Below are 13,509 nucleotides of genomic sequence, written 5' to 3'. Positions count from 1 at the left end.
TCGGATCATGTTTCGAAACATCTGCGCTTCGGGATCTCAACAAAGCTTCGGGACGTCAGTTTCGCGTCAGCCATCCCTAGTAGAATTAGATATTATCTAGCGCTGACCATTATCAACGAGAACCGCTGGATGCCGATGGGTGATACGCAGCTAAGCGTTGGCTCTGGAGGAAACGTGGAAGGTAAGTTACCGTTTACAGTCAACTGCTATTAACTGCAGCTAACTAAAGTAACCTGAGGCCACCTTTAACTGGATTATCACTCAGAGTACAGCATTGTACAGGAGTAGTAGGAGTAATATCACAAAACATTTTAATGTCATGTTTACTAAAAGCTTTGATTACTAAAGGGTTTGCTTGGCTCCACAACATTTTTATATATATAATCTCATTTTACAATAACGTTATATGAAGGAGAATGCATCAAACAGTTACAGAATCTAAACTATTTATATTGTGCAAACTGCAAAGTAGTAAAATAAATTTAAACCGAAGGTTTCCCTTTCCAAACCAAATAGTTGTAAGCTAGTTGTATAAACACTACCTTGGCCACAGGTAACGTTAGGTTGTTGCTGTCACGTCTGACCCCTTCTTATTGTGGTTTTTGTGTGTTTGGACTTCCTGTCCTTTTGGTTTTCCGCCCTTTGTTACTGACTGTCTTTCACCTGTTCACCAGTCCTTGTGTCAAGTTTCTGTGTTTTAGTCGGTTTCATGTTTTTCTGCTTGTTTTCATGAACTTCCTGTTTTATTTTGGCAGTCTGGGTTTCTGTCTTGTCTTGATACTTCCTGTGTTTTCCCTCCCTTGTGATTGGCCTAATGTGTTTCACCTGTGTCCCTGCCTTGTAGCCACCTGTCCCTTGTTAGTCCTCGTTATCCTGTGTATTTAGTGTTTCCTTGGTGTCTTGTCAGATTATTACTTTATGTGCTGTCTGTGGTGCTGTGTGCCTTGTTTTTGTGGTTTTTGTGCTTTCTGGGACTACTTTTGTTTTGCTTGCCTGCCAACCTGTGGACACGTTTTGTAAGTTTTGTTCATTCAATTCTTTTATCCCTATTTTTCTGCATTTGGGTCCTCCATTCCCTGCAACTTGAGACAGTTGGCACCTGAACATAGCTCTGCTGTCAGCCTGCTTGGCTGTCTGAATAATGTTAGCAGGTTGGCTGATGTATTTCAGCGAGGTGAGACCTCTTAAATCCAGAGTCTTAATCATTGCTCTGAACCTGTCTCTCTCTCGTCTGTCTCAGCGGTCTGTAGGGGGACTAGAGGTGGACTGTTATTGCGTTCATAATGTTGCTCCGCTGCATGCTTGAAGTGACCTGTCTTTACAACCCGGTCACGGCCGAGTAACGTTAGCGTAACCAAGTAATGTTTAGCAACGGGCAACCACCGTGGCTAATTTATGTCAGATTTCTTTTTAGAAACCAAAAAACTTGAACGACCGCTCCTCTCTTGAGCACACGTTGTTCTGCTGTATCTCCGCTCTTTCTTCATCCTCTAACTTTCTTCTCTGTTCTTGAATGTGCAGTAGCGACCGGAGCCTCTCCCAGCTTAACAGACTGTTATGCTAGCTAGCTGCTATAATATTACCCAGCATGCTGTTCGGCGGTGTAAATTTGTAAATGTAAAATAGTTAGTTAAAAATAGTTTAAGTCCCAGATAGTTGTGTGCTGTGGCGTTTTCTCCTGATAAAGACAGTTAGTTGTGGGTTATTAATTGTTATAAAGTTACTACCATGAGTGAGAAGGGTATGCATGGCACCTCTTCTGTTTCTTTTATTACTAGGTATAAAGTCTGGCATCATGGCTAACATTGATGAACTGGTTCTGGTAAGAGTTGCCTTGCGATGCCGCCCGTTGCCTAAAGGTGTGTGTGTCCGTGTGTGTGTCCGTGTGTGTGTCCGTGTGTGTGTCCGTGTGTGTCCGCCCGCTAAAGTGTGTTTTCAGGTGAGAGTTGGCCCAGAGAAGACCTTCACCTATGATTGTGTTCGATCCCACTGCTAAACAAGAAGACGTGTTTAATACGGCTGTGTCCCCCTTATTGTTTGGGCTTTTCACAGGTAGTTAGATCTTTTAATATAATTTATTGAATTCAGTCAGAAAATTGTCTTTATTTCTACCCCGCTCCTGGGTGCCAGTTGTACAACATAAGACTGGTGGTTTTGCTAGAGGTCTCTTCGGTGGCCATTGGCTGCACAAAAGTGTTAATGAAAGAGAATTGGCTGAGATGTTAAATAATTATAAATATTTGTTTCTTGTCTTTTTAAATCATTTGCATCACTGAATTGTCCTTTTCTGTAGGCTACCATGCCACAGTTGCTGCATACGGCCAGAGGGGATCAGGGAAGACCTTCTCCATGGGAGGACCATGCACATCAGCTCAAGAAAATGACCCTTCAGTCGGCCTTATTCCACGAGTTCTCAGAAGGATCTTTGAGGAAAGGGAGAGGAGGAGGACTGTGTCTTTGGTCTGGCAGTGTCAGAGGGGCATTAAGAGGAGTGACTGACATGTTTACAAAAATGAACGCACACTGTCACATTTCATTAAAGCTAGATGGAAAGATAAATCCTCATTCTTTACCTTGGTGACCCCTTTTAAATAAGTACATGTTTAAATATAATGTGTGTCAGCTTTTGTTTTTATTGAAAATCTCCTTTGTTTTTTTATTTTTCAGGTTGTGGGTCTAACTGAGAGGAAGGTGTCCTCTGCCTGTGAGATGGTGCGTTATCTGGAGATTGGGTCACATGCTGTCTTCATCATCACACTGGAGCAGCACAGAGGGACAGACCAGTTAGTTTGGTGGTGTTTTCTCTCACACACACACTTTAGCATACATCATAGTGAAGCTTTAAACAGTGACATGCACACACAAAAAGCATGTTGTCGGCTTTGTGTAATGTGTTTGGGTAAACCATCAAATGCATCTTTTTATTAAACTGCTTTGTATTGCATTGTGTATGTAATGAATAAATGCTTCAGGTTAACTACTTTTGATTAGGAAGAGTTGGATGTTGGGTTAGGGTTAAAGGGTCAAGTACAGTAAATTAAATGGAAAAATAGGTTATCAAATAGATGTTTAATTTTGACATGCTGATTTGATGTGATTTCTTTATTTAGGCTGCTGTTTTTCATACAGATACCATATTGAAAACATTATCTTAGTTGAATATTTAATCTTTCGCAGAGTTGTTTCAAAATTCGACCTTGTGGATCTGGTGGTTTCAGAAAGGCAAAATAAAGCCAAGGGGGAGCGTTTTAGGGAAGGTAAACTAATTGCGTTTTTTTTTTTCTGTAGTTTTTAAATCGGTTAAAAGTTGTTAATTTGTGATCCTGCCAATGATATATGGTGTAGTATAAAATGTCCTTCTTCGTAATGAAACGTGCCCTTAATAACAGCATTTCTGTTTTGATGCTTTTTATCTTCATCTTCAGGCATCAATCTTGGCCTTCTGGCTTTGGATAATGTTATCCGTGCCTTGGGGGGGGGAGAGCCAAAGAGGTAGCTTTGTTCCATACAGAGAGTCCAAGCTGACTCTGCTGCTCCAGGGTAAGATCTGATTTAGATGTTCAAACGTTCCGTTGTGGTTATTAGTGACTGTAAGACATCCAGTAGGCTGCTGCTATTGGCCAAGGGAAAGCTTTCCATTCTGCTCTATTGGCAGCACTGGTGTCCAGGGAAGTGTCATTTTGGTACGTGCTGAACAGGATCTGCATATCTGCGTATAGCTTTATTTATTTATTATTTATTTTAACGTTAAAATGGTAACATTACTGGTTAATGTACAGGCAGGTGTTCAAAGTACAAACGACGCACAATGTTAAATGACTGCAGAATGACTGTACTAAGCACTTCTGTGAATCGTTTTCTATTTGTCATCAGATTCTCTGGGAGGACACGGTTACTTTGATGATCACATGAGTCAGTCCAGGAGACTCTAACATGGAGGAGACACTGAACACCCTACGATATACAGATAGGGCACGACAAATAAAAAATAAACCCATTGTGAATGTTGACGCCAAAGATTCGAAAATAAAATGCCTCCAACAGCAGGTACGGAGATTGTAGAGTTGGAGTGTGAAGTTGACCTCACAATCAGATCTCAAACTGCCATTGGCTTATGAAATTATGCTGCAAGTTAAATGCAGTTAATTTACTCATTAACAAGTTAAATCTTTGTTGAAGCTTGAGAAGACAGAAAGTGTGTGTGATACACACCTTACTTCTTCCATTTGTAATGTAGTAAATGTCTTTATTCATCACGTGTTTAGGTTGAGGAGCTGCAGGGGAAGCTCCTCATGCCTGTGGAGGAGGAGCTCTGCTGCTCTCTGGGTAAGACATCCCATTTCCCCATACAGGGTACGTATTCCCCATAACAAGAAGCCACAACTGTTACTGGGTCTGTTACAGGCCAGAGTCAGAGGAGACGGTGACTGAGCTGCTGGAAAGGAATCGCTCCCTGCAGGACGACATCAATAAACTAAGCGGGGAGCTGAGCCAGGTAGGGCTGCAGCTATATATTCTTTTTGTAATAGATTAATCAGATATTTCTCTTTTTTTTTTTTTTTTGCGTCCGATGACGACGTTCATGTGCATATTAAGTAGCCATGCTGGGTGGAGGGGCTGGTTTGTCTCAGGCAGCAGCTAAGTTTCCAAAGATTAGTAGCAAACTAATAAACGGTTAGACTACAAACCGACAGCTTTCGTTTTAAATGGTTTGTAAAACATGTCTATTAGCAGAGTAGCGTTCTGTAGGCTAGTTGTGTAAAACATGTCTATTAGCAGAGTAGCATGCTGTAGACTAGTTGTGTAAAACATGTCTATTAACAGAGTAGCGTGCTGTAGACTAGTTGTGTAAAACATGTCTATTAACAGAGTAGCGTGCTGTAGACTAGTTGTGTAAAACATGGCTATTAACAGAGTAGCGTGCTGTAGACTAGTTGTGTAAAACATGGCTATTAACAGAGTAGCGTTCTGTAGACTAGTTGTGTAAAACATGGCTATTAACAGAGTAGCGTGCTGTAGACTAGTTGTGTAAAACATGGCTATTAACAGAGTAGCGTGCTGTAGACTAGTTGTGTAAAACATGGCTATTAACAGAGTAGCGTGCTGTAGACTAGTTGTGTAAAACATGGCTATTAACAGAGTAGCGTTCTGTAGACTAGTTGTGTAAAACATGGCTGTTAGCAGAGTAGCGTGCTGTAGACTAGTTGTGTAAAACATGGCTGTTAGCAGAGTAGCATGCTGTAGGCTAGTTGTGTAAAACATATCTAACAGAGTAGCGTGCTGTAGGCTAGTTGTGTAAAACATGTCTATTAGCAGAGTAGCGTGCTGTAGACTAGTTGTGTAAAACATGGCTGTTAGCAGAGTAGCATGCTGTAGGCTAGTTGTGTAAAACATATCTAACAGAGTAGCGTGCTGTAGGCTAGTTGTGTAAAACATATCTAACAGAGTAGCGTGCTGTAGACTAGTTGTGTAAAACATATCTAACAGAGTAGCGTGCTGTAGACTAGTTGTGTAAAACATATCTAACAGAGTAGCATGCTGTAGACTAGTTGTGTAAAACATGGCTGTTAGCAGAGTAGCGTGCTGTAGGCTAGTTGTGTAAAACATATCTAACAGAGTAGCATGCTGTAGGCTAGTTGTGTAAAACATATCTAACAGAGTAGCATGCTGTAGACTAGTTGTGTAAAACATGGCTGTTAGCAGAGTAGCGTGCTGTAGGCTAGTTGTGAGAGCAGCAGCGTTAGCTACCTTGTGTCTGGTTCTCTCCGTTGAACAGATGACTACACTGGATGTTTTCTACTGAGATGATGTAGCAGCATGTTTTCATCTTAAAATGATCCCAACCTTTCTGTCGTTTTCTCTCTCCTGTCTCTTCTTAGACCCTCACTATTTTCCTCTTCCTTCATGTGTAATCTGGGCCGTCAGTCTTGTGTCCACAGAAGCGTCTGCCTGTTGTGTCCTAGTAATAAAAATAATAAATAATAATAATCCTCTGTGCAGAAACCCAGTCAGCCGTACACCGTTAGTTACATTCAGTTATTGAAGCTTCGAGGCAAAGAATTTAGCTTCCAGGATGTTTTGTAATCTAATTATTGGAGTTGTTGGAGGAATAGTTTCAGCCCTAGAGCCAGGTGAGCCAGACCCTAACCTCATTTACTAATCCTCCTTCCTCCAAAGTCATCGCTGAACGCTGATGGGGAAACGGTTTCTATGGTGACGATGTGTTCGTTTGTACCTATGGGTAGGAAGCCAAGACCTTAGTTTACAAAATGTACAGTTTATCTGATGTCTTTTCTATATTTAAATGTTTTGCATTGTCATGCATCCTGTTTATCACATTGTTTGCTTTTTTTTATAGATGATCATCAAAATAATACACTAGAAAGCAGAGGGGAACAACAGCATGAAGCTATAAAATACTGTTTCAATGGATGTGTTTGAAAACTTTGTTTTTCAAAATAAAGTCTTTAAATTCAGATTTTGGTGTCGAACTAAAACTTCCTACAGTTTTAACTAGATTACATTTTTATATAAAGTAATATAAAAGGAGCTGTTCAGTTGTAGAAAGTCTTTTTTAATAATAATAATAACCAGATGTTCTTTAGTTAATTGTACATGGAGAACATAACTCTGACCAACAGTTTAACCAGACTGAGAACTGAAAGACGGAGACAAAGATCTCTCTGATCAACAGCTGAATAACAAGAGAAGAAATCAGCTGTTATTGGTCAAAGAAACTGGAAGATTAACATCACAATATGTTCAGATTTAAACAGGAACAGCTTCCTGTTTCTATAGAGATACAACCCAGACCTGATAACACTCTGGTACCAGGTCTGTAGTCAGTGTTTGTCTATTTGTTACTTAAAACTAATTTTACTACTAAAGATGAGAAATGACTTCTCCTCCAGCCCTGTCGATCAACTATCAGCCTGTAATATCCTTTATAAATGTTCTAATATTAACACTTTGATTATATATTTACACGGTAATCTCCAACTCTTCACTTCATGGTCTGATAACATGTCGGTGAACTAATCACCAGGGGTCTCATTTATAAAACTGTGCGTAGGATCCTTACTATAAGTCTACGTACGCCCAAAAGCCCAATATGGCGTACGCCGAAAAGTCAGATTTATGAAACGGTGTGTACACACACCTGTAAGCAATGTTCCCTTTATAAATCAGATGACCTACAAGTGTGTGTACGTGGATCAGCCTCTTATCCCGCCCTGTACACGCCCATTTTTACCATAACTAGTCAATGTAAAGCACCTGGTGAATGCTGATCAGTATGTTAATGACGCTGGCAGTTGTTACACCGAATCATGATGACTGGCGGAGAAAAAGCTAAACTTCTCAGATGTTCAGGAATTGTTGCAAATTGAATTATAATTTTGGCCTGTTGTTGCAGTGTATGGAAACCGGATCTATAGACTACCTTTATTAATAAAATCTTCCAAATCAGCAGGCATTACGGCACTCTGGGACAGCTTCGATATATCTAGCGTTGGGTACCGAAACTCGGTGCCAATAGGGAACCGGTGCCGACGTAAACGGTAGTAACGAGACCGAATAAGAACGAAAATTTCGGTGCCTCATTTCGGTGCTTGACTTTACACTACACCTGACAGCATGTAACGTTAGCCTACCTTTAGCTAGCAGCTGGATTAAACACCGGTAAAATGTTGACAGCTAACGTTAAACAGTGTAACGTGTGACTGTATTTCACTGTGGAGGACTTCAACAGGATGTAACAGTCTGCTCTGCAGCGCAGCAGCAGCTGCCGTTGTCGCAATTCATAGATATACAGTAGTAGTACTAGTAGTACTAGTACTACTATGTTTATATGGTCGGAGTTAAACAACACAGACGGTGCGTTCACTTGCAGCTGCCGTTGTCGGAATTAAACAACACAGACGGTGCATTCACTTAAAACGGGTAGCCTCGTGGTGCATTCACAGTAATTGTAAAATACCTTTTTCCCATCTGGGGTTCAACAGCAATTTACTGGTGAAATAACTTATTGTTATAGTTATTACATTATTATTAAATCTTTAATTTTGACCATGTCCTTAGCAATAAACAAGTCACTGACTGTTGTTTACTACCCTTATTTTTTTTTTTTTTTTTTACTTTATTGAAAAGTACCGATTCAGGCACAGTTTAGGCACCGGAACAGTTTTAAAAGTATCGATTTAGCACCGGAACCGAAAAAAAACCAAACGATACCCAACCCTAGATATATCAGACGTATATAATAAGATTTAACAGAACTATATATTAAATCCAAACGAGCCTTACTGATGAAGTTGAAGATTATAATATTTATATATATTAAAAAAAAAACACTTATCGGTCTGCCATTTCCCTCTGGAAACAGCCGGTTTCCCCCAGAGTGGTGAGGACCTGTATTTGGACCGGTACGGCACGGTTCCATAGTGTGTTGCCCTCTCTACAGGACCCAGTTCAGTACATAGATCCAAGAGGTCAGCTTTAGGGAATCTAAATCTCTATATGAGCCAGTCATCGTGGTCTCTGAAGTCTTTCTCTCCTGATTCTTCCATTAGTGTAGTCCTCCAGCAGGGCCATCATGCAGCATTACACACGGGGGTCACCGCAGTATTTATATGTTTACAACAATTTGTGGTTAACACCTCGCTAAAATCACAGCATCAACTAGTGGTATGGTATTCAATCTTCCTGATAATATGGCTGATATGGAGTGACTGTGCGTGAGACATCAATACTATAAAATATAACGAGTAATCTTATTCTCTTTTACTCTCTGCAGTCTGACTTCAGTTCACCACCTCACCATCTGGGTCACCAGTTCCTATTTTGTCTCTAAAATGTGCGTATGCATGGGTCAGAGTTTACATGGAGGACCCCACATTCTCCTGTCAGGTTAGATTGTTATAAATCATAAGCTTTGCGTGGGAAGTGGCGTACGCCCATTTTCAGCCCAGTTTTGTGCGTACGCCACGTTTCTAAATGAGACCCCAGGGTAACCTGGAATCTGGACACAGAACTTTCTGCAGATTTAACTGAAACTTAAAAGTCAACACATCACCCCAAGCAGAAAAACAGTCCGCAATATTCTGTGGATTTTCATAAATAGAAAAGTGATTGATTGTGTTTGGGCCTTTCAATCTTTGATGTGACATCAGACCAGTGTTGGGGAAGTTACTTTTAAAAAGTAGTGTTTGCTCGTTACTTCTTAAAAAAGTAACCCTTTACTTAGTTGCACCTTATAACTTTTTACTTTACTCGTTACTTTTACGTTACTTTTACAGGCAGGCGTCTCTGGCAGAGACTGAAGTTAATTAAACAAAAGCTATCTTTGACCATAAAGCCAGTCTCTGGTGTATCAGTGAAGGGTCTGAACTACTCTACAGATCCTCTCCTCTCAGAGGGACGGCTGGGTCATTATGAACGAGTCCAGCGCCGGTTGAATGACCATCAGCAGGTCATCGGTGTTACACGGTGTTAATGTGTAATGTCCATATCTACTTGTAGTACTGGTCGCGCAGCCACGATGTCAGACACATGCAGCCTGTATGGCATCAATTCAAACTCAATCACCAGGTAATGGAAGTCAATGGAGGACAAACGGCATTCATAAACACAGTAATAAGTGAATATATATCTTCATAACATGCCAATAACAGCATACGAATTGGTGTGTCATACATACGCCACTTCGTGAGATCAGTCTGTATTAGGAGCCCAGTTATATATTTATACCTTAATTATCTTCTCTAATGGAAATAGAAAATGAATCAGTTTAATAACCTATGAACCAGTGAATGATCTGTTGAGATTCTTCTCCAGTCATATAAAAACATTTCTCCCTCACAGAGCAACCAGGACAAGATGTTACACAACTCCTGTTCACACACACAACAGGCAGCACATGGACTGGATATATATATATATATTTAATATAACATGAATGAAAGTCTTACAACCAGCCAGCTAACTAAATGAGAGTCCAGACTTAAAGTGGTCCCCCTGTCTGGTCTCTGGTATCAACCAGCAGATTGTCTGATATAAAAGATGAAAGTGATGATGAACATATCAGAACATGTGTCTGTGCTGCAGCTTTATAAAGTCTGGATTCAGATTATCAAACTTCTAACTCCATCTCTGGACTTTAGTTTGACTAAATGTGTGTTTGTCCTTTCAGACATGATCTTTATTTCACAGATTCCTGATCAGTTCCAGTGATCAGTGGTGTTGGAGCTGAGCTGACTTCATTTACTGCTGCTGCTGTTCTATTAAAAACAGGTGTAATAAAGTAGATATGGTCATATTCAGAGAACGCTGACTGGTAGCTGACATCAACAGTGGCATTTAAAAGCCAACGCTGCCACCTAGAGGCTGAACTCTGGACCTTCATCTCCAGGTCCAGGAGGACTTCTGGTGGTCTTCACTGTCTAATAGTTTCCATGTGGACTAATTATATATGTTGAATATAATGATGATCTTTACTGTCTAATAGTCTCCATGTGGACTAATTATATATGTTGAATATAATGATGGTCTTTACTGTCTAATAGTCTCCATGTGGACTAATTATATATGTTGAATATAATGATGGTCTTTACTGTCTAATAGTTTCCATGTGGACTAATTATATATGTTGAATATAATGATGGTCTTTACTGTCTAATAGTTTCCATGTGGACTAATTATATATGTTGAATATAATGATGATCTTTACTGTCTAATAGTCTCCATGTGGACTAATTATATATGTTGAATATAATGATGGTCTTTACTGTCTAATAGTTTCCATGTGGACTAATTATATATGTTGAATATAATGATGGTCTTCACTGTCTAATAGTTTCCATGTGGACAAGGGATGGCGAAAACTAAAGATTTTCTTGACTGGTCACCGAGCCTCATTAACCGGTTGAAACCGGTTAACCGTTTTAGTTTAAAATATGCTACGCTATTTGAAATAACAGCCATTTTGAGCCGCGCCTGCAATTTCTCAACTCTGTCGCATCTCTCACACACACACACACACACACACACACACACACACACACACACACACACACACACACACACACACACACACACACACACACACACACACACACACACACACACACCCACTGCACCGCCCTTCCACTCACGTCACGTTTTTTAAATCCCCTACAGCGAAACAAGTCCCGGAAATGCGGCGCAGAGGAGCTTGTATGTAATCGGAGGACAAATGGCTCCTTAGTTTCAAAATAGTTTGGGTACAAGCCAGGTGATCGCGTTTAAAATAAAGTCGTTTGTCTAGCGTTAGAAGCTCATTAGAAACATTGCCGCGGCTCCCCAGCAGGCACCGGACGTCAGTTCAACATCATATCAACGTTGGACTCCAACGTTGGACTGACGTTTGATTTTAGTTGGATATGAAAATCGGGTTGACGTCAAAACCCAGCGTTGGATTGACATCATCCTCTAACGTTGGACAGAGGTTAGATTTTAGTTGGAAATGAAAATCGTGTTAACGTCAAATTCCCCCCCAAAAAAATTAAGAGTTAGTTTGGATTTTGTTGGCATGATAAACTTTTACAGAGCTTTGTTTTTATTGTAAATAAAAAGTGTACATATTGAGAAACTGGGATAATGTCCTAAGGTTAGACAGATCAAAAGTCAGAATTAAAAGTAGGACAGACCCACATTTTAAGTCACGAGCAGAGACAAAGACATTCATTGAGTTAAGAAAATAACCTCTTTATTTTAAAACTTGTAGTTTTAAAAGACTTTGCTCAGTAGCTACTTATGGTGGCAAACATAATGAAAATGCTCCTTGAAGCTGTAGTCTACATAGGGGGCACTTGGGTATTTTGAATTTAATGCCAACATGGAAACATGCTCACTTAAATTTTTAACAAAACTCAACAAACAGTCCGGAACTCCGACCCCACTTATGAACTAAAAAAAAATTAAACTTCAGAAGCATTATTTTTTCTTCCACCTCCACCCACCCTGTCTGGGGCATATTTCACACAGAAGGCGACAGCCGCTGCAATGCTTGCCTCCATTTCTGCAGTCGTCCTCTGGACACTCTCTGTAAGGAATATTTGAAACTGTAAATCTTTGGGGTATATAGAATGTAGTGGAATACAGTAAGCAGCAAAAAACATTAAGATGCAGACATTCTCAAGGGCCATGCATTTCTTTTTTGCATGTACATGTTTTAAAGCCATTTCAACTTTAGATGGTGTTCCTAAACTGCAAGCTGCAGCTGGCTACATACTGGCAGAAAAAAAACACCAGCAAATTTCTTTGTTTTAAAAATATAAAAAAATGTAAGACATCTATCCAGCATGTTAAGCAGTAGAAAATAATTTAGTGCAAAGAAAATCTGACATTTCTTGCAGGTAGCGGCCAGGTTGTTAATAGGTGGCAACTGTGGTTACTGGTTTTTACTAAACCCCCAAAATAGACACTAGAAAACACTGAGGATATTAGGGTTGTTCCGATGTCATCGTCCATCGTGATGGCTGGCCGACATCACGATGGAGAGCAACCATCGTGATGCCCCCACCCTGTCAAACACACTAATCCTAGTCGCGGGCGCTGGACGGGAAATTGAAAAGTGCGTCGGTCTTACACTAGCAAAGACACAAAGACAGGACATAGGGCTCCTTAAGTGGAAGCTACTTTTTCCCCCTTTACGTGCAACCTATTAGTGAAAAAGACCATCGCTTTGAGCAGACTGCTGATTGGCTGTAGTGATTCTCTCTCTCTCCCTGTCAGCTGTAGCTCGCTCTACCTTCTAGTAACGTTGGACGCAGCGGCCTCGAGTGAGAGAGAAAGAAGCGTTAACGTGGAGCGCTATCACACTTTCTCCCCTCATTGGACTAAGTTTGTGGACACTACTCTGTGCGTGCATCAATAAGTCAGTCTGAGGTCCTGTAGGTACGGGACGATGTTATGCAGGATTTATGAATGGACGTTAGCAACAGGCTAATTCACGAGGGGGCTATTTTATGTGTGAGCTAATATTGCACATCTGTTCCGATCTGTTCATGTGCGCTGCAAGAGTTATGTTTCTGTTTATTGAATGCGTTATTCAGTGCAAACATAACCGTGAATGTAGTTTGAACTCAGTAATGATGGTATGTTAGGTTATTACTCAGTAATGATGGTATGTTAGGTTATTACTCAGTAATGATGGTATGTTAGGTTATTACTGGTAATGATGGTATGTAGGTTATACCGTAATGATGGTGTGTTAGGTTATTACTCAGTAATGATGGTATGTTAGGTTATTTTTTATAGTTAGGTTATTACTCAGTAATGATGGTATGTTAGGTTATTACTCAGTAATGATGGTATGTTAGGTTATTACTCAGTAATGATGGTATGTTAGGTTATTACTCAGTAATGATGGTATGTTAGGTTATTACTCAGTAATGATTGTATGTTAGGTTATTACTCAGTAATGATTGTATGTTAGGTTATTACTCAGTAATGATGGTATGTTATGTTATT

At 40.1% G+C, this 13,509-nt stretch overlaps 1 long non-coding RNA gene across 7 annotated transcripts; it reads left to right on the top strand.

Annotated features, from left to right (window-relative positions):
- The first annotated feature begins 789 nt into the window (after nt 1-789).
- On the top strand, nt 790-6,478 carry LOC120573409. Of its 7 annotated transcripts, none has more exons than XR_005641709.1 (10): nt 790-1,016; nt 1,940-2,052; nt 2,294-2,577; nt 2,668-2,783; nt 3,178-3,257; nt 3,426-3,540; nt 3,874-4,047; nt 4,266-4,326; nt 4,405-4,495; nt 6,359-6,478. It is a non-coding gene; the product is annotated as an uncharacterized LOC120573409 (long non-coding RNA). The 7 variants fall into 7 exon arrangements; XR_005641710.1 differs by having other exon boundaries at nt 1,929-2,052; nt 2,294-2,491; XR_005641708.1 differs by having other exon boundaries at nt 1,929-2,052.
- The last annotated feature ends 7,031 nt before the right edge of the window (nt 6,479-13,509 follow it).

This window comes from Perca fluviatilis, chromosome 14 (genome assembly GCF_010015445.1).
Source record: "Perca fluviatilis chromosome 14, GENO_Pfluv_1.0, whole genome shotgun sequence".
In the NCBI taxonomy this organism is placed as follows: Eukaryota; Metazoa; Chordata; class Actinopteri; order Perciformes; family Percidae; genus Perca; species Perca fluviatilis.
This window is presented reverse-complemented; position numbering and strand designations above follow the sequence as displayed.